The sequence below is a fragment of the Lethenteron reissneri genome, chromosome 9 (genome assembly GCF_015708825.2).
Source record: "Lethenteron reissneri isolate LAM-NWPU_2019-01 chromosome 9, ASM1570882v1, whole genome shotgun sequence".
NCBI classification, from domain to species: domain Eukaryota; kingdom Metazoa; phylum Chordata; class Hyperoartia; order Petromyzontiformes; family Petromyzontidae; genus Lethenteron; species Lethenteron reissneri.
Window position 1 is genome coordinate 2,921,817 of NC_083787.1, and position 24,205 is coordinate 2,946,021.

The 24,205-nt window shown below is 50.5% G+C and overlaps 1 protein-coding gene across 1 annotated transcript in view; it reads left to right on the forward strand.

Moving 5' to 3' along the window:
* Positions 1-5,001: 5,001 nt before the first annotated feature.
* LOC133340325 (carbohydrate sulfotransferase 8-like) overlaps positions 5,002-24,205 on the forward strand; it is a 123,473-nt gene continuing 104,269 nt past the window's right edge. Inside the window, exon 1 of the mRNA XM_061548465.1 lies at positions 5,002-5,124. The gene's annotated coding sequence lies outside the window, so the exon portion shown is untranslated. The remainder of the gene's footprint in view (positions 5,125-24,205) is intronic.

Consider the following 24,205-nt stretch of genomic DNA (forward strand, 5'->3'; position numbering starts at 1 on the left):
TTTTCAATTTATTTTTTCTTAATTTTGATGTTTTACCTACGTGACTTTACCGAAAAAACCTAAGAATATGGCTGGACCCAGTTACACTGATGGGGTGCAGAGAGGCGAGTGGGGTGCGTGGTGGGGGTGGTGGTGGGGGTGGTAAGTGAAGGAAACTCGCGCCTGAAGATCGAATCAAATCGAATCAGCGACTTCTGTGTGTGCGTCGTTACGTGAGTGCTGGGTTGCATGGCCGGAGGGCATAGACAAATACACACGCTACAAAGACAAAGATTCCCCGTGCAGCAGTAACAGACTGTCGGGGCAAGCGCTTTTAGCGAGCACATTTGAAGGCCGGCGCGGTGAACGAGGGGATGATGTGGTCAGCACCACGCCCAGCCGTCTTTGTCTCTCCTGTGGCGATATTCACACACCGCACCAAGTACTCATTTGAGGCTGAGTCGAGCTAGGGGATGCCCAGAACCGGTTCAGCTAATTGACACTGGTGTTGGTGGCCGTGAGCGGGAATCGAACTCGAGTCGCCGGGTTCGTAGTCCAGCGCGCTGAACCACCGCACTACCCACCAATGTACTGCACACACACAAACACACAACACACAACACATCGCACACGTAATTCTCAACACACACATATTAATTGAGTTTCACATCATGTTCGGGGTGCACATTATTAGCGTGCGCGCGAGCGCGCGATTGTGTGTCGCCTGTCCCTTCCCGCTGCGCTTCCGTGCACAGGCGACGCTGGCCTTGCCCTGTTGCTGTAAAGAGCAGGGAGGGAGGGAGAGAGAGGAGGAAGGAGGAGGGGAGGGGATGGATGGAGGTAGCAGGAGCAGGGCGAGCAGGGCAGAGGCAAGGCAGCAACGCAGCGCTAATTGAGATTGATCGACTGCAGTGCCGCTGACGGGAGCCTCCTTGGCCCTGGTGGTTGTCTGAAGGGAACAGAGAGAGAGAGGGGAGAACGCAGGAACGCGCGCAACATTCGTCAATAACGCTGCTCCTAAAGGAACAGCCCCCACCACCACCACCATCCCCGCCACCGCCGCCACCGCCAATCTATACACTGTATATATATAAAAGGCGACGTTTCGCACGATGACCTTTTTTTTTTTACAGCGAAAAATGTGTTCGGGGTTGTTGGTTGCTGGTGGTGATTACGCGGGTGCACCTAGCCTGGTACAAGCGCCGTGGTGACCTCACCGCCATATAGTGGCGCACTCGGCTGTTAACCCGGCGACCCGGGTTCGATTCCCGCTCACGGCCAACACCAGCGACGATTATCTGAACTGGTCCTGTGCCTCCCCGTAGGTCGACTCGGCCTCAAATGAATACCTGGCACGGTGTGTGGTAAAAATGGCGACTAGGGGAGACAAAGGCGGCCGAGCGTGGGGCTGGCCACCAGCCCTCTCGTGTGCCGTGCCGGCTTTCATGGGGGCTCGCCAACAGCACTTGCCGCTACAGTCCGTGCAAGCTACACGGACGTATACGAATGTGCACGTGCACAGCCCTTTTGTCGATCCACTGCTGGATGGAGGGCCAGGCGCCTCCCGACTCGGTGTCGGTAATGGGGCTCGTCTGATCGTAGTTCATCATGCGGGTTGGCGCGGGCTGTTGGCGGTCGGGGAGGTTTAGACGTGTGGGGAGCATAGGAGTACAGTACAGCAACGGATGTAGCCACCGCCAGCATATTGTGCATGGCGGTCACCCATCCGAACACGACCCAGGCTCAGTCCTGCTTAGCTTTGCGAGAGCTGACGAGATCGAGCGCGCCGCGAGGTATTCGCTCACGCACCGACGCACGGTCTGTAGATCGATGGATAGGGCGACATGAACACAGACGGCGTGCGTAAACACCCGGGCATTGCACATAAAGACAGATGGAGAAATGCAACCCCACACGCGGGATACATGCTTTACACCAGGTATGACAAGGTCAAGGGGTCATCACGACCAGCGCTGGTGATGCCACGACTCACCACAGTCGCCTTTCTAACCCCTGCTGGGTCGCCAAGTGCCCACTCGTGTACGCATGGAGATCATGCGCACACGATCATCGTCCTCTTTCACTTGTGCACACGTACAGCGCTCTGTTTCTCCACTGCTGGAAGAGGGGCTCCCACGCCGTGCTAGATCGTGGGGGTGGGGGGGGGGGTATTTCATCATAGCTCACTCCACACTGCTTAGTGCGGGTGAATGGCGATGGGAAGCGAACGGACGTGGGAGCTTAGAAGTACAGTACAACAATGGATTGCCCCTGCGTTTGCAATAGTTGTATCCTGCAAGTGCATTCAATGGCAAATCGGTTTACAAAACTGCGCACGGTAAGGACGGTTCATTGTGGAGAGACGCGCGCCAAGTCTCAATGCATTTTGCCCAGAGGGTCCGAGCGGCTACATCGGGATATTTGGCCGATTTTATTGATGAGTGCTCAGCTACACCTGGAGGTAAACCGGAGTGACGATCAGAACCTGAGTCTTTATTTATACTGCAGGAAGAATCCGATGAGCTATGAAGCTCTTTTATTCACGGCTGTCAGCAAAGTTTCAACAGCAAACAATACAACAACAACGATTGAGAACGTGTAGGCAAATACACTAACCATAAATTAAATACAATAAAGTAATTACTGTACGTACATATTGTATAAGTACGTACATTCCCGCCGATGTTTTTATTTTTAAAACACCGACCACGTGTTGATACGAGGGGGTACCTCTCAGCAGTGCCACCTGTTGGCAACACCCCGAGGGCACGCGCCTATAGCACCTGGCAAACAGTGGCGACGGTCACCCGCCCCCCAGGTACTAACCAGGCTCAACCACCCTTACAGCCTCGGAGCTCTCACAATATCGGGCATATTGAGTGTGATATGGCCGTTGGCAATTGCTACAGCACTATCCTCAAAGGGTGCATACATACATGGGTAACAAGTGCAGCGTATAAATCATTACTACTGTGAGCTGTCTTGGTAGATTATGGGTAATACATTGTGAATAAAGAGACGCAGTTATGTTTAACCACCAAATGTAACATTAAACAACATTGAGGTCCATCTGGCGCGAACGTTTTCCAGTCGCATTTTGTTCAAGCAGTAAATCCTGGACGCGGTTTCGAGTTTTCTGCCCGAGTCATCATTTTTGAAAAATTCATTCACGTAATTATTCATAATAATGTTCAACCTGTCAATCCATTGCTGGATGAATGTCTCGACACTCCTTAATGATCATGGAGATATCGATTTTTTTTGGCCATTTTTTACCGTGCTGGTCAGCGAGGATTTGGTGAACCGTGTCAGAAACCACGAGCAATTGATTTTAGCCGTGGCCAGGAATCGAACTTCCAAACGCCCGGTTCGCAGCACAGTGCACGGCTCTGGGAGAGCCATCGAACAAAGACGGCCGCCACATCGCGCGCTTTCAGATGCACTGCTGCGGCCGTCTGGAACGTTCTTCCTTCCATTCTTAGGAAGCCACTGGCAGCTGTGCACTTTTAAATCTAGACTTAAAACGCATTCCTTTAGGACTTATTATTGTGTTTAGTTTGATGTCCTTTCCCCGCGCCTCCCATTAGCAACGGTTGCCTATGAAAGAAATGCAACATATATACCACGACTTGGTGTTCGCACGAATGAGCGTTAACGTAAACTGGTCACGGCTCAGTGAAATGCAAATGCCGGAAATTGCTTGCAAAAATCAACTGACGGAGGGAGTGTGTGAGCCTGAGAGAGAGAGCGTACGAGTTAGATTTACTGCAGAAAACAAATTGGATAAGGACTCATTATGTGCATGCGGTGGAGCATTCTGGGTAATTAAATGCATTAATAAATATACCTCAATTATTGTAAATCTACTCAGCAGCAGCGGTAGCAATCAAACGCTGATCCGGATTGGAAATTTTTCATTGCGTTCTATTTTTCTTGTCATCTGGGCCCCGTCATTTAGAGGAAGTGCTCTCACCAACAATAACTGGTAACGAGCACCATGGAAGACGCCTTAACTGCTGATAAGACACAGGAGGTTAAAACTGACTTAAAAAAAACACGCAACTGATGGTTAACCTCAGTCCATCTGCTGAGATGTGGCGCAGTTATTAGCGCACTGGCGCGCTGATATAACCCACCAGGGGGTTGGCAACCAACATAACAAGAACAGAGATTTTTTTTTCGAATTTGTTAAATATATATACATTTCCAGAGCCGCATTGCACGGTAATCCTCAATAAACACCGACACGAAGCAGTCCTTAATGTGCCGCAGGTTGCCAAGACCTGGACTGGACCATCTGAGTTCGATTCTCAACATCAGCGGTCATTTCTGCCCAGGTCGTGTGCGATACCTTCCCCAACCCGCGCAGCCCAGCGTGGTGACGAAGTATGGTGAACCAGAACAAAAAGACGTTACCCACATGGCGTGGAGGAGACCTTCATCCAGGAGTGAATTGACAAAAGGGCAACCAATCAATAGACCGATAGAGTGAAATAAGAATTTACATTTGGGTGTCGAGATAGGTAGCGGAAGCCAATTCATTTGTTGCCAGAAAACCAGATCCCAGAAACATGTAGCCAGGGCTGTTAGGCAGAGCTGATGAGACAATATCCACCTGGAGGTGCATCGCAGGACACGGCAGAGTGTAGGATAACGCGAGTGATGCGTGGGTTGTGCGAGGAGAGCGGGAGGGAGAGGGCGGGAGAGGGATAGGGAAGGGGATAGAACAGAGGGAGGGAGTAAGGGAGGGAGGGAGGGAGAGATATGGGGGAGGATGTGGGATGTAGAGAGGGAGGGAGGATGTGGGATGGAGGGAGGGAGGGAGCAGGCTGACTGGGAGTGGATATAAAAGAGCAGAACGATTTCTCCGTGGGATATAGGACGGAGTAAGTGGAGCGGTAGGGAGGGAGTGTATGTGCATGTGCCTGTGTGTTGTCTGTGTGTGTGCGCGCAAGGAGAGAGCGAGAGAGTGAGAGGAGAGAGAGAGAGAGAAGTGGAGGGGAGGGGAGAGAGATGAGAGAGGGAGGGAGGTGGGGGCGGTGAGGGTGGTTGTGGTGGTTAAGCTGCGAGCCACTCCGCTGCGCAGTGCCTCTTCCTCGCAGCCGTCGCAGCGTCGCGCTCCGCTTCTCCTGCGCTCCGCCCAAGGTGAGCGCCGCTCGGGGGAGAGCGCGCCGGGCGTTCGCGTCGGATCCATCAGCTACCGCGTCTGGGAAATAGCGGCGCAACCGCGGCCGTGGTTACTTCGTCTTGCAAAGTGATACGCGTGCAGTGTTGCAAACATCATAATCGTCATTATGACCACCACCACCACCACCCTCGCCGTCGACACACCTGTCACCATCGCCACCATCATCATCATCATAACAACATAGCTGACTTGATCATATCGCCCACTGGGCTTTGGCAAGCGCGTGTTGTGATTGGTGGGGAGCGGTGTGCGCAGCGGTTAGCGCGCTGCGCTGCGCCACCCGGTCACCCGAGTTCGATTCCAGCTCACGGACAACGCCAGCGACGATTGTCCGAACCGATCTCAGCCTCAAGTGAGTGGCTGCTGTGGGGTGTAAACATCGTTGCGCCGTGCCGGCCTTCGTCGGTTCTTGTCAACAGCACTTGCCCTAGAAAGTGTGCCAAGGCTTTGCAGGGGATATTTGTCTGCGTATTAATTGTTGTACTCGCCGACACCCCGAGGGACGGGGCTCGTAACGTTGACGCGACCGTGAACTCCGCAGGCGATATTTTTCATTCGCGAGCAACTCCGATTGAATTAGGATTTACCGTATTCCGATTAATGACATCGATCAAAATCGCTCCCCCCGTCCCTCCCTCTCTCCCTCGCTGGCGCACGCATCTCTGTTGGGCGGGCACACGGGCGAAAAACCGAAGCCCTCTCTCGATCCAAAGATCGCGCCTCTCCCTCGCCCGTCCCCTCTCGTGTCGATATCAGTGCGAGAAAAAAGAAGCCGAGGAAGCCGCCACGCATCAGCCCGCAATCACCAGGCGGAACCTTCCACGTGTTTGCTCCCAGAAGCGCTGTAGCTATTTCCTCGAGAAAGTCACACACCTCGAGAGAGAGCGTACCCACCCACCAACTGCTGATATGCAAGCGCCGCCTGCAACTGCATAACCGTGTAATCTTTGCGCGCGTGGCCAATCCGATATAAATTAAATCAGCCCGCATTATTAATCTCTCCGTATAATATAATTGGGATTTGTTTTTTTAATCCTCGTTTGACACTCAGTTGGCCTAGCGGTCTTGTCGACTGATGTTTCTCGGCTCAATTGGGCTCAGCAAGCGAACTCACTCCGGGGCGGTTTCGATCGGCCGAGTCTCATCGGCAGTGTCAGGCGTATTCAACAAACACTCGTAGGGTTACCGAGTATTGGTGGTGAGGTGACTACCTCGAGACTAGACGATGGGTACTGCCAGCGCAAACGCAATCCCGAATACACTGAAACAAGTGGGCCGGTCTGGGGCGTGGGTCGATGTATTATTACACAGAATGCTCCTCAATAGCGCAACACGCATAGCCCGATCGTCAATTCGTTGCTGTATGTGCGTTTACCCCCTCGGCGTGTCGGTTATAAGATTCCGCTCACCATACTTCACCGCGCTGGTCAGTGCGGGTTGATTTAAAATTTCTTGATCGAAAATCGAACTGAGGTCGTCGAATTCGTGACAGCGATGTGCTAACCACTCCGCCACCGCTCCATCACCGCCGCATAATGAGCCTGATTTAATTCGGATAACCTGGCGCTAATGGTTATGTGTTAATCTTAATCACGAATGCCCAGGGGAGGTGGTGTGGGAGTCGGATTTGTTTCTGGGTACGTGATGTTATCTCCCTCGCCTGGTATACAGGAGGTCGTGGGTTCGATCCCGATCCTGACGCCTGTAAATTTGGAGTTTGCAAATTCTCCCCGCGGTAGCGTTGATTTTTGTCCCGGTCATCCGGTTTTTACCTCCACATTTAGAATAGTGTCTTTAGAGTATTTGGCTGTTGCTTTGAATTCCCACGTAATACAAGCCACTTCGTTGTGCTACCATTTGTAATAGCCAGGTCCGCTTCTGAAAAAGAGCTATATAGCTCAGTGGGCCTTACCTGGTAAAATAAAAAATAGTAAAATAAAAAAACAATGTGATGGCAAATCGGTTCCTGTGAACCGCGATCATACCAACTCTCTGTCCTAACAAGGCCTAGCCGAGTCTCAATACTCTTTGTCGGCTAGGCTGCTGCATTGGGGAGGTGTTTGGCCAATTCCATTCGGGATGAGAGTTTGTGGTTTCACGGAGGAGAGGGAGCCTGCGTAGCTCAACGGGGTTAGAGCCTCAGAGGCTTCCATGTGGTGGGCGTGGGTTCAAGGCCCTGTTTGTCTGCATAGATGCCTTCCGCGTGCTCAGATTTCTTCCCATAGCTAATTATTTTCGTCTACATATATAAAAATTAACCTCATTGTAATTGGTATTGGTCAAATATCCCAATAAATTCGTGAATTGGGATTATACTTTTAGCTTCGCCTCCCGACTGCGAAAACTTAGTAGGAGTATTTGGCTGCTATAAATGTTCACGTGATAAGCCATTTCGTTGAGCTATCGTTAATGGCCAGGTCGCTTCTGAAAATTAGCTGCATAGCTCAGTGGACCTGACCTGGTAAAAAAAAAGTATAGTTTAGTTTAGAAATAAGAGTTTAGATTCAGTGAGGCGTTCCTGGTGAAACAATTGTAGTAACAATAATACGGAGGTGGGGGAATCTAACCACGCTGTGTACGAGGGGATGACACCGCTATCTCCTCCTGACCACACCTCGACACCCCACGTCTAAAACATCTGGCAAGACCTGGTGGGCAGCCATCCGGGAGGATCGAAAACTAATCAGGCGCAGCAATTGGTGGCACTGCTCTCTGAATCCGGTCACCCGAGTCTGAATCTTGGCCAAGATTCTGACCGATGTGAAGAAATATGGTCCAGCATAGTCCAGCATGGTCCAGCATGGTCCAGTATGGTCCAGGATGGTCCAGTATGATCAAGCCATCACGAACACGGCGTACGGAGGTTTCGCTACCAATGTGTCGGTTAAAGGCTGTTGATTTACGTTTTATTAGAAAGGCGTTTGTCCTGTCTGTTCTGTAAAAGCACAATGAGCCCATATCATAGCATCACCATGCCTGATATAAATGTGCCTGCCTGCTTGCAATATCGTCGTCGTGGACATCAACATTGCCCGCATATCGTTCATTGATCGGGGCTTAATTTATGCCGGAGCTGCCCGTGGAAAATTGCCCCCACTCCCACCCCGTTCAGTAATTTGGAAGTCAGTAGCTGGGGCGGGGGATGGGGTCCTGAAAGTATTCCATGGGAAATGAAACCCTGCTTGTGATTATATATTATTATGTTATATGTGCAGTTATCAAATAACCCACGTGTGCAATCGCCTCCCAACTATACCCAGCATCCACCCCTGCTATAAATCCAGATTTGATAAGGTCACGCGGTAACACGTGGACAGAGTTGAAGGAAGAAGAAGAATGGCCGTTTAGTTTACGAATGCATGGCGCATAAATTGACGTCTATTTTTTTATATTTTTTTATCACTTTGACTTTTATGTACGAGGCGTCATTAATAGCGCATGATCAAAGGAATGCGGCGCTTTTGTGAAGTAAGAAAATAAACTATCCCGCAACAAACTTCACTTTATATTGAGACTCGGACCGGTATTCTCCAGATTATACCTTAACTCTCCCCGCCTCCCCGATTTGTATAACTTTATTGGCATTTAATGAGTATCATTTTGTGAGGATGTCAACAACACTATGGAAGATACTCTCCCCCGGCATGTGAATGTGGAATTTCCACTTCTGGCTTTTGGCCGTAAACAATATATGAGCCACCAGTTTAATGGTCCATCCGATCAAAATACCACTCTTTTCTTTTACGAATGTTGAACACCGGGCACAACACGTCCCGGGTGCCCCTTACTTATCCGGATGGGGCTTTTAACACGGAGAATGCGGTAATCCCTCGTACGCGGCGCTTTAAAAATGTGATGAAGCGGGAGAGGACCCACGTGGAATGTTGGTGCAATTGATGTCACTTGAACGCCTCGCAACAGCAGGTATCATCACTGCTGCTGCTGCTGCTCGTGGCGAGCATTTCACAAACCAGAATATACACGGTGCATTAATATAAATGGAACAGTTGCTGCTTCAGCGATCTCCTACAATAAATAACACGTGAAATAAAAAAAAAGATATATATTGTAGAATATATAATTGTATATGTAAAAAAATAGAACGGGAATGTCTTTTGTATAAGAGAGCAAAGTGTATCGACGTTTCCAGCGGAACGTGGATTTATTTTTGGACCAAAATTGCCGCGAGGCACTCTGCTACTGGATATAAATAAGCATTGCCTTTATTTATAGCCGGTATGAAGGTAGAACAGAGGGTCCGAGAGGGACGAGCATCGCGTCAATTCGCAAGAGCGAGAAGACGGATTGGTAGCGGTCAGCGATGAACCGTGGGGATGGCGATGGCACGGGGAAGAGGTCTTCGTCTAGCAGTGAAGAGGCAATGGCCGCTGCTGCTGATGATGATGATTGTTTTTCATAATCAACGTTTTTGGGTTTAGATCGCGTTATTTATAAATGTGTCGTAACCCTCCACCACCCGACACGGCCAATCAGTAAAAAAGTGTCACGTTGACAAAAGACAAATAGTGCACTGCTTTAGCCCACCGGTGTGTTGAAGCGTGAAACCACAACATTTACAATTTGAGTACGACGTTTCGCTGGTAATTGCATCCAGCATCATCGGGCAATTCTGGCGAATTGCCGTGGGCTAAAGCAGTGAACTATTTGTCTTTTGTCAACGTGACACTTTTTTACTGACACGTAGGCGAAAGCCTACGTGTTATGATGATTGTTGTTTACCAGGTAGCGTACATTTACAGAAGCGGCCCGGCCACAAATGATGTATATGCGTATGTTGAACTTCTTTCGCGCCGTACGTAGCCAACAGTGCTCATCGGAGGTGCGGCGGACGGACAGCACACGAAACACGTGATCGCTCAACGAGGTGGCGAATCGTCACGTGGAAATGTATCGCAGCCAGATGCTCTAAACGCCTCATTCTTAATGTGGAGGGAAGAACAGGAGGACCCCGAGAAAAATCCACGCGACCACGGGGAGAGAGAGAAAACCCGCAGACTCCACATAGTCAACAGGCGTCTGTGTCGGCATCGAACCCACGACCTCCTGCATACCAGGCGAGGCAGATAACGTCGCGCTGATGATGATACTGCGTTCACCTAGTTGACTTGTAACCCGTGCAAACAGCGGTGGGGCTGCATTCGGGGTGTATGATAAGGGCAGGAGACTTCATACGTTGTACGAACACGTCGTGGAGTTTGCATATAAAATATAATTCACGGAAATAAATGCCCACTGTAGACTTGGTATGCTGTTGGTGGCAAGCGCTGTTAGCGAGCACCTATTATGGGTGCACGAAAGGTGCGGAGTGGCTGGGCATCGCGCTCGACGGCAGCTCTCCCCGGTGCTGACGTTCAGGTGCTCAGTTAAGGCTGAGTCGACGTAGGGGGGAGACAGGGAAGCGGGGGCTCTTTCGGCGCTAAATCACTGTCTCCGAGCGCTCCCCAACAAATAGGTAACACTCATTCATACAGAACAGACACGCGTCACGTAATGGATAACTAACGACACACTCACACACACACAACCCGACGAGGTTATTACCAGAGGATTACAGTACTTTCAAGGGGCGCTAAATTCTTAATTTATCCGGGGCGCCAGCCAGCCATGTGCCGCCCCACGCCAGATCTGCCTGCATGGGGAGAGCGGGCGACTGTGGGGTTGGGTTGCTTCTTTGTCACGACAAAGACAAAGATCCCCCGTATAGCACGAACAGACTGTTGGGGCAAGTGCTGTTAGCGAGCACATATGAAGGCCGGAACGGTACACGAGGGGGTGGGTGGCCAGCACCACGCCCGACCGCCTTTGTCTCCCCAGTGGCGATGTTTACACATCGCACCAGGTACTCATTTGAGGCTGAGTCGACCTAGGGGAGGCCCAGTCCTGGTTCAGATAGTCGTCACAGGTGTTGGCCGCGAGAACCGAACCCGGGTCGCCGGGTTCGTAGCGCAGAGTGGCACTAACCGCTACGCCACTGCTGCCCTACAACGCGACTACTTCTTTGTCACTCGCACGCGCACACACGCACAACAACAACAACCGCCATTCGCCACTAAGTGGCGGTGACGTCACCACGACGCTTGTGCCAGGCTATGTGCACCTTGAGGCCACGTGAAGTGTCGAATGCCTGCTGGCAGGAGGTCACGGGGCAGACCCAGATGCCACAGGTCGACTGACTGAGACGAGTGGCTGATGAACCACCTGTGCCCCCTACTGTACCAACTTGCTGTGCTTTAGCCACCCGGCGCTCCGCTCGTTGTTGAGAGCGTCGCGCCTCCGCCCTCCGTTGTTGTTGGAGGGCGACTGCCTCCAACTGCCCAGTAGCGTCCTTCACGAGCCTCCTCCTCCACAGAGGCCGATCTTGACACCGCTGCTACCAGTCATCGGCAAGTCCACTCAGCTCCATGTCCTCCTGTACCACATCACTCCATCTCTTCTATAACCCGTGCCGCTCCCGTTTAGCCTCCTCGATCCGGCCGAACAAAAGCTGTTAAGGCATGCGGTGGCTGGGCATGTGGGCTACATGACCCAGCCAACGCAGCCTTGCACACACACACACGCACAGACACCTGCCCGCCCACACCGACACCGCGTCGCCTGTCGCTGCACGGCACGGTCGCATTCATTGGAACGGTCGGACATTCGCTCGGCCGGAAGAGCCCTGGGCGCGACGATTCGATGCGGTTGCAGCGGCGAGGGTGCACCCACGGCTCTCATGATGCGCGGCCGTGGTGCGGTGCGGGCGACGGACGCGTGATAATTAAACTAAATAAATAAATACAAATTATTTAATTTTACCAGGATGAGGCCCCACTGAGCTATGTAGATTTTTTTTCAGAAAGCGACCTGGCTGTGACATATGATAGCTCAACGAAGTGGCTTATCATAACGGGGACATTCACGGCAGTAGCCAAGAGCTCTTAACGCGTGGCGTCGATTCTAAATGTGGAGGGAAAAACCGGAGGACCTGGAGAAAAATCCACGCGACCACGGGAAGAGAGAGAGAGAAAGAAACACGCAGACTCTAAATAGACAGCAGCAGGCGTCAGGGTCGGGATTCGAACCCACGACCTCCTGCATACCAGGCGAGGGAGTTAACATCTCCTAGCCACGCCGGTGAGCGGTGGGAGGCGAGGGGATGGAGTTCCTGCACCGGTTCGCTTCGCCTGTCACTCGTCACGCCGATGTTCATCCATCGTCGGGGACTCAAATTCAGGTGGGCTGGTACCCAGATCAGCGTGTTCGCCACACAACAACAAGCGTCGAGTTCTGAGCCCCTTCCACGTTGTGCCTTCGAATTGCATCAGCGTCGCACGTGGTTTCTAGAGTGTGCATTATTTATCAGACGAAGGAGGTTCTGCCTCCGAGAGCCAGAACAAAGCGTTCCTTGTGTTGTCATTGTTTCACTTTCGCCAACAACACCCCTCACCCACCCCATATTACTTTCATTATTTATTATTATTCTTAGTGTTTTTTTTTCCTGTAAAGTCACGTAGGTAAAAAAATTAAATTAATAAAAGTAAAATAAAAATAAAATAAAAATCACGACGTTTCGGAGGCAACACAAGCTTCCGTCTTCAGGTGGAACTGAAACAGCACGATAGCTACAGCTGTGACAGTTTCATCTGAAGACGGAAGCTTGTGTTGCCTCCGAAAGGTCGTGATTTTTTTTATTTTTTTTTATTTTATTAATTTAAAATTTTTACCTACGTGACTTTACCGAAAAAACCTAAGAATATGAATCCTTGCAGTCACGAAAACTTCAAATCTAGAATTATTTATTATTGTTTACTGTCTAGGACACGTTCGCAACTTTTATTATCTGAGCCATTGCCGCGCGATTGCGCTGCGTGACCACCACGGCGACAGAGCCGTCAGCGTGGTTGCAAACACGACCTCGAGTGCAGCATGAGCACCTCCATATCATCGCGGTTGGCTATGTACGATGCGAAAGAAGTTCAACAGCATTGTGTACCCTTTTTAAATCCTTATATTAAGTTCACTTGCTTGCGTGCTTGCTTGCTTGCTTACGACCGTGCAAATATTTCAGTCTTTTTTTAACCCACTTCCCGTGATCCAATCGAGCTGACATTTTGCACACAGACTCGTTGTGCGTGACAATTAATTTTCGTGAAAAAAAAATTCCAAATTTTACACTGTTTAGGGATTTTTTTTTTAATATTTAATTACCAATTGCTTAATGGTGGCAGACAATCATCTGACCCATAGGTGGCAGCCATCTCAAGCCAGAGGACGAGAGGACTCTAGCCGCCCCGATGCCACGCATATAAAGGATTTATAGTGAAAAACTTTGTTTTTACGGGTTATTTTTTAAAATCCTTTATATTAAGTTCACTTGCGCGCTTGCTTGCTTGCTTACGACCGTGCAAATCTTTCAGGTCGTTTTTTAACCCACTTCCCGTAATCCAATCGAGCTGACATTTTCCACACATACTTGGTGTGCGTGACAATTACTTTTCGTGAAAAATTTTTTCTAAAATTTTACACTTTTAGGACAAAAATATTCTATTTAATTACCAATTGCTAATTGTTGCATGCAATCATCTGACCCATAGGTGGCAGCCATCTCAAGCCAGAGGACGAGAGGACTCTAGCCGCCACGCATATAAAGGATTTATAGTGAAAAACTTTGTTTTTACGAGTTAATTTTTTTTTATTTTTCTCCAGCGCACGCAACCGTGCAGGGCATGGTCAGAAGCGGAATTAGGATTTGTACCGGTGGTATCCGATGAGCTATAAATCCACTTTTTTTTTCTGGTCACAGTTGTCCATGACAATCTGTTTAGCGCGCGACGGCCGCCCATCTAAGCACGCGCAAGGCTCAAAACAATCCAGCTTTAGCTTCCGAGATCGGACGAGATCCAGGCTGCATTCCGCGTGGGGGGAGGGTGGGTGAGGAGGGATCCTCCCCGCGAGTTTCGATGTCTCGGCTGGTGGGTATTTGGATCGGTGATCGATCCCGGACGGGCGCGTCAATTGCTGTGACCTGCTCCCCCGTCGGCTTCAAAACCTCAGCCAGCCCTCCCCGCATGGCGATTTTGTAAAAGCCAATTTCCGTGCGGGTTTTTTTTTATTTTATTTGTTTTCAAACCCGGCGCGATTCAGTACCAGGGGATGGCTGCTTGGGGGTTGGGGGGCACAGGTCTACTTAAAGCAACCTGCCGAGGAGAGAGCCAGAGAGTTTTCTCAGACCCGCAACTCAGGCTTAAATAGACAGACTTCATCCAATGTCACGAAGCGGGGCACAGCCTCGTCGTGTGGTGGGGGGAGGGAGCGTGTGGTGGGGGGAGGGAGCGTGTGGGGAGGGGGGGTGAGCTCTCCCCCTCCCCCATCAAAAATCCTCTGTTTCATTAAACAATGGGTGTTAGGGCCCATCTTCACAGCACGGTTGGCTACGTACGGTGTAAAAGAAGTTCACCATGGGCTCGTCCTGCTTTATCCTCAAATAGTATGTAAAACTTTGGCTGGCTAGCTGGACGGATGGTCGCATCCGAAAGACACGTGCGCGGTTGCTGGTGTTTGTTTAAAATTCGGTTAACATTGACTCTGACGTGCTCCCACCACCCTCTCGCCGCCCCCCCCCGAGTCGCTACTTGTCCCTCTTTAAACAAGTCCTCGCTGCCGGGTTGCACCAGCAGCGGGCAAAGTGTGGGCAGGGGGAGGGGAGATCGTGCGCTGGCATACGTAGACACAACGCAGACGGCATGATGTATCGATAACAAATATATCACAAGCGCGGTGTCACTCCGCGAAATCCGCGAAGTGAGCGTTACGTATAAAATGCATTTTGAACAGCGCTGCGTAGTGTATGATGCATGTGCCGTGCACCGTGTATATGATGTATATTAGACGCATTAGAATACCCTGTGAATGGATCTCACGAGTGATACTTATTCAAATGTATAATGCGCATTTCATCCTATGATCGCAATGCCGCAAAATGCATGAAAAGCAGAAAACGAAAACAGAACCGGGGGGGGGGGGGGGGGGGAAGCGATCAAACTTGAGAGGGAAGGCCACTTTAAAGAGATGGGTTTTCAAAGCAGATTTAGATATATCTACCGACTCCGATCGCCTGATTCCAAGTGGCGAGGCGTTCCATAGCTTTTGGTTGCCACGCTAACCACGCTCGCCCGGCCACCAACAAAAAACGTCGTAGTTTCACAAAGATCCGTTTCCGTGAGCGTGCGGGGACCGCGCTGCACTGGCAATGCTCGGAAAAAGATCGTCTCGAGACGTGACGCCGAGAGCACAATTCGGTTATACAATTGGGCAATATAATCAATAAAAATAAAATAATAATAAATTAAAATAAATCTATTTATTTTAATTTTTTTTACTTACGTGACTTTACCGAAAAAACCTAAGAGTATGAATCCTTGCAGTCACGAAAGCTTCGAATCTAGAATCAATATAATCAACCAAAAGTCCTACAATGCAGTGCGTCTAGCAGCCCGTGCAATGTTTTCATTAAATGCGATAGAACATGGTGGTGACGCATATATAAATATTCATTTTCCCGTGCCATTTCGGGCACATTATTTCAAACGATTTTAAGCACCGAGTATCAGTAGCCCAGGGCAAATCTGCCATCGTGCAATTGGTCGAACGGGAGTGGAGATAGGTCTGACGGAAACACACGCGGGTGAGTTTGTTGGCTGCTCTGAACGCAAACTTTCTGAGATCCTGAAAAAAAAAATCACTGCACGATCGCTCGTTGCAAAGCGACAGGAAAAAAAAATTCTGAACCCTCCCCCCACTCCCCGTGATCTGGGCGTACTCGTGAGCTGGAGTTGCCGGCCGTGGGAGCCAAACCCGCGTGAGTTGACATCCAGTGATTCTCCCCGTGGTCGCGTGGATTTTTCTCACGATCCTCTGGTGTTTCTCTCCACATTGAGGCTGAACGTGCGTTTGGAGTAATTGGCTGCTATGCAGAATGAGAATGTTTACTTATACTGGGGGGGGGGGGGGGGGGGATTCGATGAGCTGTAAAGCTCTTAGTAACAGATAATAAGCCACTTCGTTGAGCTATCATCTGTGGTCAGGTCGATATTTATCTCAGTGGGACTCACCTGATTAAAGAAAACAGTTCATAGTTGAGTTTTGATCGTTTATAATGGCGAGTGAGATCTGCACCGGTCTTGGGGCCTCCCATCCCACTTCAGCCAGTCAAGCCCTACCGGTTTGCACGGATTGCTACGGACGGTGCGAAAGAAGTTGAACATACATGCAATCATACGTGCGTACCAACCCGCAATGCGTGACCTGCTGAGGCATGGACGAACAACCTCCCAGGCAAGACGGATAGGTGATGGGGCAGACCTCGTCCACAAGTTGGGACGTGGGAGGGTTGGGGGAGGGGCGGGGTGGGGAGAGGTTGAGGTGGTGGGAGGGTGTCTTTGCTGCTGACCCTGATCTAATCATTGCTTGACGATGCGTAGCACTTAATCGTTGCCACTATGTTGGCAATGGCTCCAAATTGGTCGACATGGAACGCTTGGCCAGTGGAGCAAGTCATTGCAGCGATCTATTTTTGATTGACTTTATCAGATAGCTCACCCGGCACAATTCACACCGGGTATAGGTTTAGATGCTACACATTAAACGTACAGAAATATAAATGACAAATATATGGCCCTTTGTCAATCCGCTGCTGGACGAGGACCTCTCCATGCCGTGTTAGTAAGTGGAGGTTGTTGGACCATACTTCACCACGCTGGTCCGTACGGTTTATTGAAGCAAGGGCAGCCGAGGGCTGGTACATATATCGCTCTGGCGATGTAAGGCTGTGGTCACGAATACAACTCATTAGAGATTACGATTAATTTTTTTTACGCGAGTTCCACGGTTTATTATGTCTATAATACGGTTCGCCAGTTCTGTGAAATATATATATATATGTGTCCAGGCCTCTGAGACTCTTTAATAGATTTTGAGAAGTTGATATATATGATAATTAGATTGGAGAATGGTTTGATGGAACTTTGAGAATTGCAAACTAGTAATTTATAATTTATCGCAGCTGTTTGTTCCTCCACTTCTGTAGTGTAAATTATACCCTATAAACGATGTGAATAAAAAAAACTAATTGCACTGAAAACTCTTTCATTGTGGTATATTGTATTGACACGAGCACACTTGAAAGCCCTCTTTAAAGTGAGACTAGGTCCTAATTGAGATTGCATTAATATTGAACAATAATTTAGAGTTTTTGTTGTCAATCCACTACTGAGGATTTTTTTTTACCATACTTCACCACGCCGGTTCAGTGCAGGTTTGTGAACAGAAAGGGCCCATCGGACTGTATCAGCGACATCGCTCGCCCACTGATGTCACGGCCCTGGCTGGGAGTCGAGTCCGCACGGCGGAGTGCGCTAACCGCTGCCCCACCACTCCACCACCTTCGAGAAAGGCCGAGTGCAGAGTTCCACCTGTGCACGATTGTCATCTACCCCGTCACCTGTGCGAGTGGCAGGTGAAGGGAGGCGAAATTGGACGAAGCTTATTTCGTCTCACGGTGGCTGGGTACATGATTCGATGATTGATGATAGTTTTGTTCGGGGTTGCTTGGCCGCTTCGGTTTGTCTGCTGGGTGAATGGTTTATTAGCTCATGGAGGTGTAACAATTCCGCCCTCTACCCCCGGCAATCCAATGCATTGTCACGATTCACGGTCGCGATTCTATCCAATATTTAGGCGAGAAGGGCCGGGGGGGGGGGGAGGGGTTAGTTAAATCACTGCGATGATCGTAGCTGCCTCGAGAGGTTTGAAGGGTCACCGAGACCCCGTGTCTTATACCATGCAGCCAACCTCTCGATTACACACACACACATCACGGATACTTCACAACACATGCAAGTAATTCCAAACGTTGTTTTTAAATCCTTTATATTAAGTTCGCTTGCTTGCTTACGACCGTGCAAATCTTTCGGTCGTTTTTTAACCCACTTCCCGTGATCCAATCGAGCTGACATTTTGCACACAGACTCGTTGTGCGAGACAATTAATGTTCGTGAAAATTTTTTTCCAAAAATTTACACTGTTTAGGGAAAACAAATTAAATATTTAATTACCAATTGCTTAATACTGGCAGACAATCATCTGCCCCATAGGTGGCAGCCATCTCAAGCCAGAGGACGAGAGGACTCTAGCCGCCACGCATATAAAGGATTTATAGTGAAAAACTTTGTTTTTACGGGTTATACTTGTTTCTTCTTCATGTTTAGCTCTGTGGGACGCGTCGTCTGCTTTATTGCTTCGGCAAGTAATCGCTGAAACTTTGGCGACGTTTGCTGCGGCCACGTGACCACCGAGTCACCGATCCGTCGACGAGTGGGGGACGACTCAAAATGAAACCAGCGTCCATATTTATAACACACACATACACACGATATAATACTATATACACATATTGTCGCAAGTACGGTTTGTCTCGGATGATCCGCCCACGGAAAATGAGCCGTTTATACGACTCGAAAGATATTGAGTTTCATTCCACGGGTTGGATCCAGAAGCGACGCGAATTGCTAAATCGTTATGCATCTATACCAGCCCCGCTAGCACAGCCGACGCCTGCTGCCATGGCTGCTGCTGCTGCCCATCCGTGTCTCCCTGCCACACGTGGCTCCACTACGCGAGCTGCAGATGTCACGCCAAGCCGACGGCGCAACGTTTCGCGTTGGGGTTTTTTTCTCTCTCTCTCTCTCCCTCTGAGCTTCTCACCGATGGCAATGCAACTCTCGTATCCGTTACGTTACATCGCGAGAGCTGTGGTCTTGTTAAAAGTTCAAGTCAATTTACTGCCCACCTTTCGTCGCTCGTACTGCACTCGGTCAATTGCCTTTTTTTATGAAGGGCCACTTCCTCTCATTAACCTCTCATCGCCCCCCCGCCCCGGCCATAAATGCGGCATTCTCGACCGCTCCAGACCACTTCGTTTAAAAAGGGCGTTTGCTCATCTCGCGTCCGCTGCACTGAAGAGTTGGCCATTGGGTCTCAGGCGGGTGGGACACATCTTGGGCTGGCACAGCGAGACCCAGACGAAGCAGTCGGCAACGTGGCGAGTTCCACGGGTCAGTTATCCGTGATTAAGCCGAGCGCTCAGGTTGCGAGATCATAGGTGTGTTGTCCTTCCCCCGCACTTCCGATTAGCAAGGTTGGCTACGTACGGTGCAAACGAAGTTCAACGTACGTACGTACATGGCCACAGAGCCGGCCAGCAATGGCTTAAATCGGAGACCCACACGCTCACACAGAGAGAGAGCCATCGATTTAGATAGACTAATACAGACACTCATAGACTTACGTGGAGATGCATAAACTCGCGCAAAGACCCATAGATGTATACAGCATGAGTTGTGATTAAACTGGCTTCGCAGGTGTCGTGAGATGATGGGGCGAACCCAGCCACCAATGACTGCATACAAAGAAACCCCATCACGTTCCATTTGAGTTTTAAGTGAAATTGGCTTATTCCAGCTCTTAGAATGAAAACATGCTGGGTTTGATTGGCATATGATGATTTTTTTTACCGTGTATATACAAATACAGTTGGGCCCACCTGATATGGATAAAGACGTCTGCCGATTTGATGTCAGAATTAGTTCTATGGGATCATATTCTAGAGGCATTCTTTGCCACAGGGTGATGCACTGCAGTCGTCGGATTCTGAATGAGAATTTCTTCATCTTATGACGCTGTAATACAATTGGGGGAAAAGGGGAAACAAGACTTGTCATATGTAACTGTCCACCAAATGCGGGCGGTCAGGATCTGTGTAGTGACTTATGATACAGATTTGTCCGTATGTACCTATGACATTTGAGCCATGCTAACGTTTAAAAATATATATTTGGATTTACACAGCGGCTAAACACTATAACCATCTCCAATTAACCCGATTGGCCACGTACGGTGCGAAAAAAGTTCAACATACATACGTCTCTGTTACTGGTAGGAACCACCTGGTTCCACCAGCCCACAGGGGATTATTGTGTCCGTCGGTCGTGCATCCAAAAATGGGAGGGGTGGGGCTGGGTGGAAAAGGGAGGGTGGGGAGAGGCTGGGTGGGAAGGGTGGGGAGGGGCTGGGTGGGGAGGGTGGCGAGGGTCTGGGTGGGGAGGGTGGGGAGGGGCTGGTCACCCCGTGGTGCCCTTATAAAACTCAACGTTTAACCTACTCACGCCGGCTTGTGCCCGCCCTCACAGTCGGGCATATTTGCGGAATACACCATGCCGCAGTTAACCCTGGCCATTGACCGAGCAAGCCGACGTTCCTACCAGCTCCCTCCGCAGGAATGTGTTTAACAATCACTGGGCGCGTGCAGCGTGGAGCGATTTAATTAGCATTTGAATGGGCCAGAAGTAAATTGGTAAACGCGGAAAGACGGAGCGTGCTGGTGGGGGAGGGCCGGTGGTTACGAGGACCGGGGGGTTTTGGGAGATCCTGGGCGAAGCGCTGTTGTTTTATTTCCAAAGAGAATTCCTCCACGCACAATAACGTTCATTCCACCTGGCAGAACGCGGCCGGCCGTGTGCCTGTGTTCCAGCATTGCAGATTAGTATTATTATGAGTTTATATAAAAAATATCACGGTGGCTGAACACATGGCCCAAGCGCCTAAAATCTCCGAGCGGCCAACAACAAACGGCGCTTTTTATAAAAGTTACAATTGATGAAGAGGTAAATACGTTTCTCGACTTGCGCTAATGGTCATTTATGACAAGAACAAGGCGATAAAGAAATGATGATGATAGTGCTCGGAGATGAAACTTATAAAGTGGAGCCGTGCGAGGGAACAAGCGGAGTGAGAAGTGTTGTGACCAGCGGTGCGGTGAGTGAGCGAGTGAGTTGGTGAGCGTGTGAGTGAGCTGGTGAGCGTGTGGGTGAGCTGGTTAGCTGGTGGGTGAGTGGTTGGAATGAGAAGTGTTGTGACCAGCGGTGCGGTGAGTGAGTGAGCGAGCTGGTGAGCGGGTGAATACATTAGTGAGCGTGTGAGTGAGCTGGTGAGCGTGTGGGTGAGTGGTTGGAATGAGAAGTGTTGTGACCTGCGGTGAGCGGGTCAGTGAGCGAGCTGGTGAGCGAGTGAGTGAGCTGGTGAGCGTGTGGGTGAGTGGTTGGAATGAGAAGTGTTGTAGCTTGCAGTGTAAATGTGTGGGTGAGTGTGTGGATGTGTGGGTGAGTGTGTGGATGTGTGGGTGAGTTGGTGAGTGTGTGCGTGAATTGGTGAGTGTGTGCGTGAGTTGGGGAGTGTGTGTGAGTTGGTGAGTGTGTGTGTGAGTTGGGGAGTGTGTTTGTGAGTTGGTGAGTGTGTGCGCGAGTTGGTGAGTGTGTGCGTGAGTCGGTGAGGGTGTGCGCGAGTTGGTGAGTGTGTGCTTGAGTCGGTGAGTGTGTGAGTCGGTGAGTGTGTGCGTGAGTTGGTGAGTGTGTGCGTGAGTTGGTGAGTGTGTGCGTGAGTTGGTGAGTGTGTGCGTGAGTTGGTGAGTGTGTGCGTGAGTTGGTGGGTGTGTGCGTGAGTTGGTGAGTGTGTGTGAGTTGGTGAGTGTGTGTGTGAGTTGGTGAGTGTGTGCGTGAGTTGGTGAGTGTGTGTGAATTGGTGAGTGTGTGCGTGAGTTGGTGAGTGTGTGCGTGAGTCGGTGAGTGTGTGCGTGAGTCGGTGAGTGTGTGCGTGAGTTGGTGAGTGTGTGCGTGAGTTGGTGAGTGTATGCGTGAGTTGGTGAGTGTGTGCGTGAGTTGGTGAGTGTGTGCGTGAGTTGGTGAGTGTGTGCGTGAGTTGGTGAGTGTGTGTGAGTTGGGGAGTGTGTGTGTGAGTTGGTGAGTGTGTGCGTGAGTTGGTGAGTGTGTGCGTGAGTCGGTGAGTGTGTGAGTCGGTGAGTGTGTGCGTGAGTCGGTGAGTGTGTGAGTCGGTGAGTGTGTGCGTGAGTTGGTGAGTGTGTGCGTGAATTGGTGAGTGTGTGCGTGAATTGGTGAGTGTGTGCTTGAGTTGGTGAGCGTGTGGGTGAGTGTGTGCGTGAGTCGGTGAGTGTGTGCGCGAGTTGGTGAGTGTGTGCGTGAGTCGGTGAGTGTGTGAGTCGGTGAGTGTGTGCGTGAGTTGGTGAGTGTGTGCGTGAGTTGGTGAGTGTGTGCGTGAGTTGGTGAGTGTGTGCGTGAGTTGGTGGGTGTGTGCGTGAGTTGGTGAGTGTGTGTGAGTTGGTGAGTGTGTGTGTGAGTTGGTGAGTGTGTGCGTGAGTTGGTGAGTGTGTGTGAATTGGTGAGTGTGTGCGTGAGTTGGTGAGTGTGTGCGTGAGTCGGTGAGTGTGTGCGTGAGTCGGTGAGTGTGTGCGTGAGTTGGTGAGTGTGCGTGAGTTGGTAGTGTATGCGTGAGTTGGTGAGTGTGTGCGTGAGTTGGTGAGTGTGTGCGTGAGTTGGTGAGTGTGTGCGTGAGTTGGTGAGTGTGTGTGAGTTGGGGAGTGTGTGTGTGAGTTGGTGAGTGTGTGCGTGAGTTGGTGAGTGTGTGCGTGAGTCGGTGAGTGTGTGAGTCGGTGAGTGTGTGCGTGAGTCGGTGAGTGTGTGAGTCGGTGAGTGTGTGCGTGAGTTGGTGAGTGTGTGCGTGAATTGGTGAGTGTGTGCGTGAATTGGTGAGTGTGTGCTTGAGTTGGTGAGCGTGTGGCTGAGTGTGTGCGTGAGTCGGTGAGTGTGTGCGCGAGTTGGTGAGTGTGTGCGTGAGTCGGTGAGTGTGTGAGTCGGTGAGTGTGTGCGTGAGTTGGTGAGTGTGTGCGTGAGTTGGTGAGTGTGTGCGTGAGTTGGTGAGTGTGTGTGAGTTGGTGAGTGTGTGTGTGAGTTGGTGAGTGTGTGCGTGAGTTGGTGAGTGTGTGTGAATTGGTGAGTGTGTGCGTGAGTTGGTGAGTGTGTGCGTGAGTCGGTGAGTGTGTGCGTGAGTCGGTGAGTGTGTGCGTGAGTTGGTGAGTGTGTGCGTGAGTTGGTGAGTGTGTGCGTGAGTTGGTGAGTGTGTGCGTGAGTTGGCGAGTGTGTGTGAGTTGGGGAGTGTGTGTGTGAGTTGGTGAGTGTGTGCGTGAGTCGGCGAGTGTGTGAGTCGGTGAGTGTGTGCGTGAGTTGGTGAGTGTGTGCGTGAATTGGTGAGTGTGTGCGTGAATTGGTGAGTGTGTGCTTGAGTTGGTGAGCGTGTGGGTGAGTGTGTGCGTGAGTCGGTGAGTGTGTGCGTGAGTTGGTGAGTGTGTGCGTGAGTTGGTGAATGTGTGGGTGAGTGGTGGGGTTAGTGGATGTTTTACGTTCTTGCGACCTGCAGCGTGGTGGTTTGAACGAAGTGTTGATGAGACGAAGCAGTTGGTGTGGTAGAGTCCGAGTCCGAAACGTGGGAGATGAATCAACGTGTCAGGTTCACGGTCACAGTGACCATGAGATTTGAATTCAGGAGGCCGCTGAAAAATTGGGACGTTGGGCCAATTCCATTCACGAGCGTTTGGATTCGTGTGGGAATGAAACCGGAGTCGCCCAGAGAAATCGCACACGCAAGAGAGGGGGGGGGGGGGCAAAGCGAGAGCACCGCCCACACGCGGATTCAGTCTTTTTTTTAGTTTCCTTGCCTGCCCCCCGTCTCTCATCAGCGTCGCAGTCCAAGCACGCAGCACTTGGCGTGTGTGCGTGTATGCAGGAGGTCGTGGGTTCGATTCCGACCCTGACGCCTGCTGCTGTATATTTGGAGTTTGCACATCTCTCTCTCTCTCTCTCCCCGTGGTCGCGTAGATTTTTCTCCGGGTCCTCCGGTTTTCCCCCCTCATCGTTTAAAAAGCAACGTCGTGCTTTTACAGTGTTCGGCTGCTATGAATGTCCACGCAATGAGCCATTTTGTGGCCAGGTGGCTTCTGAAACACATTCCTGCGGAGGGAGCTGGTAGGAACGTTGGGTTGCTCGGTCAATGCCCAGGGTCAACGGCAGCGTGGTGTATTCCGCAAATATGGCCGACTGTGAAGGTGGGCACAAGCCGGCGTGAGTAGGTTAAACG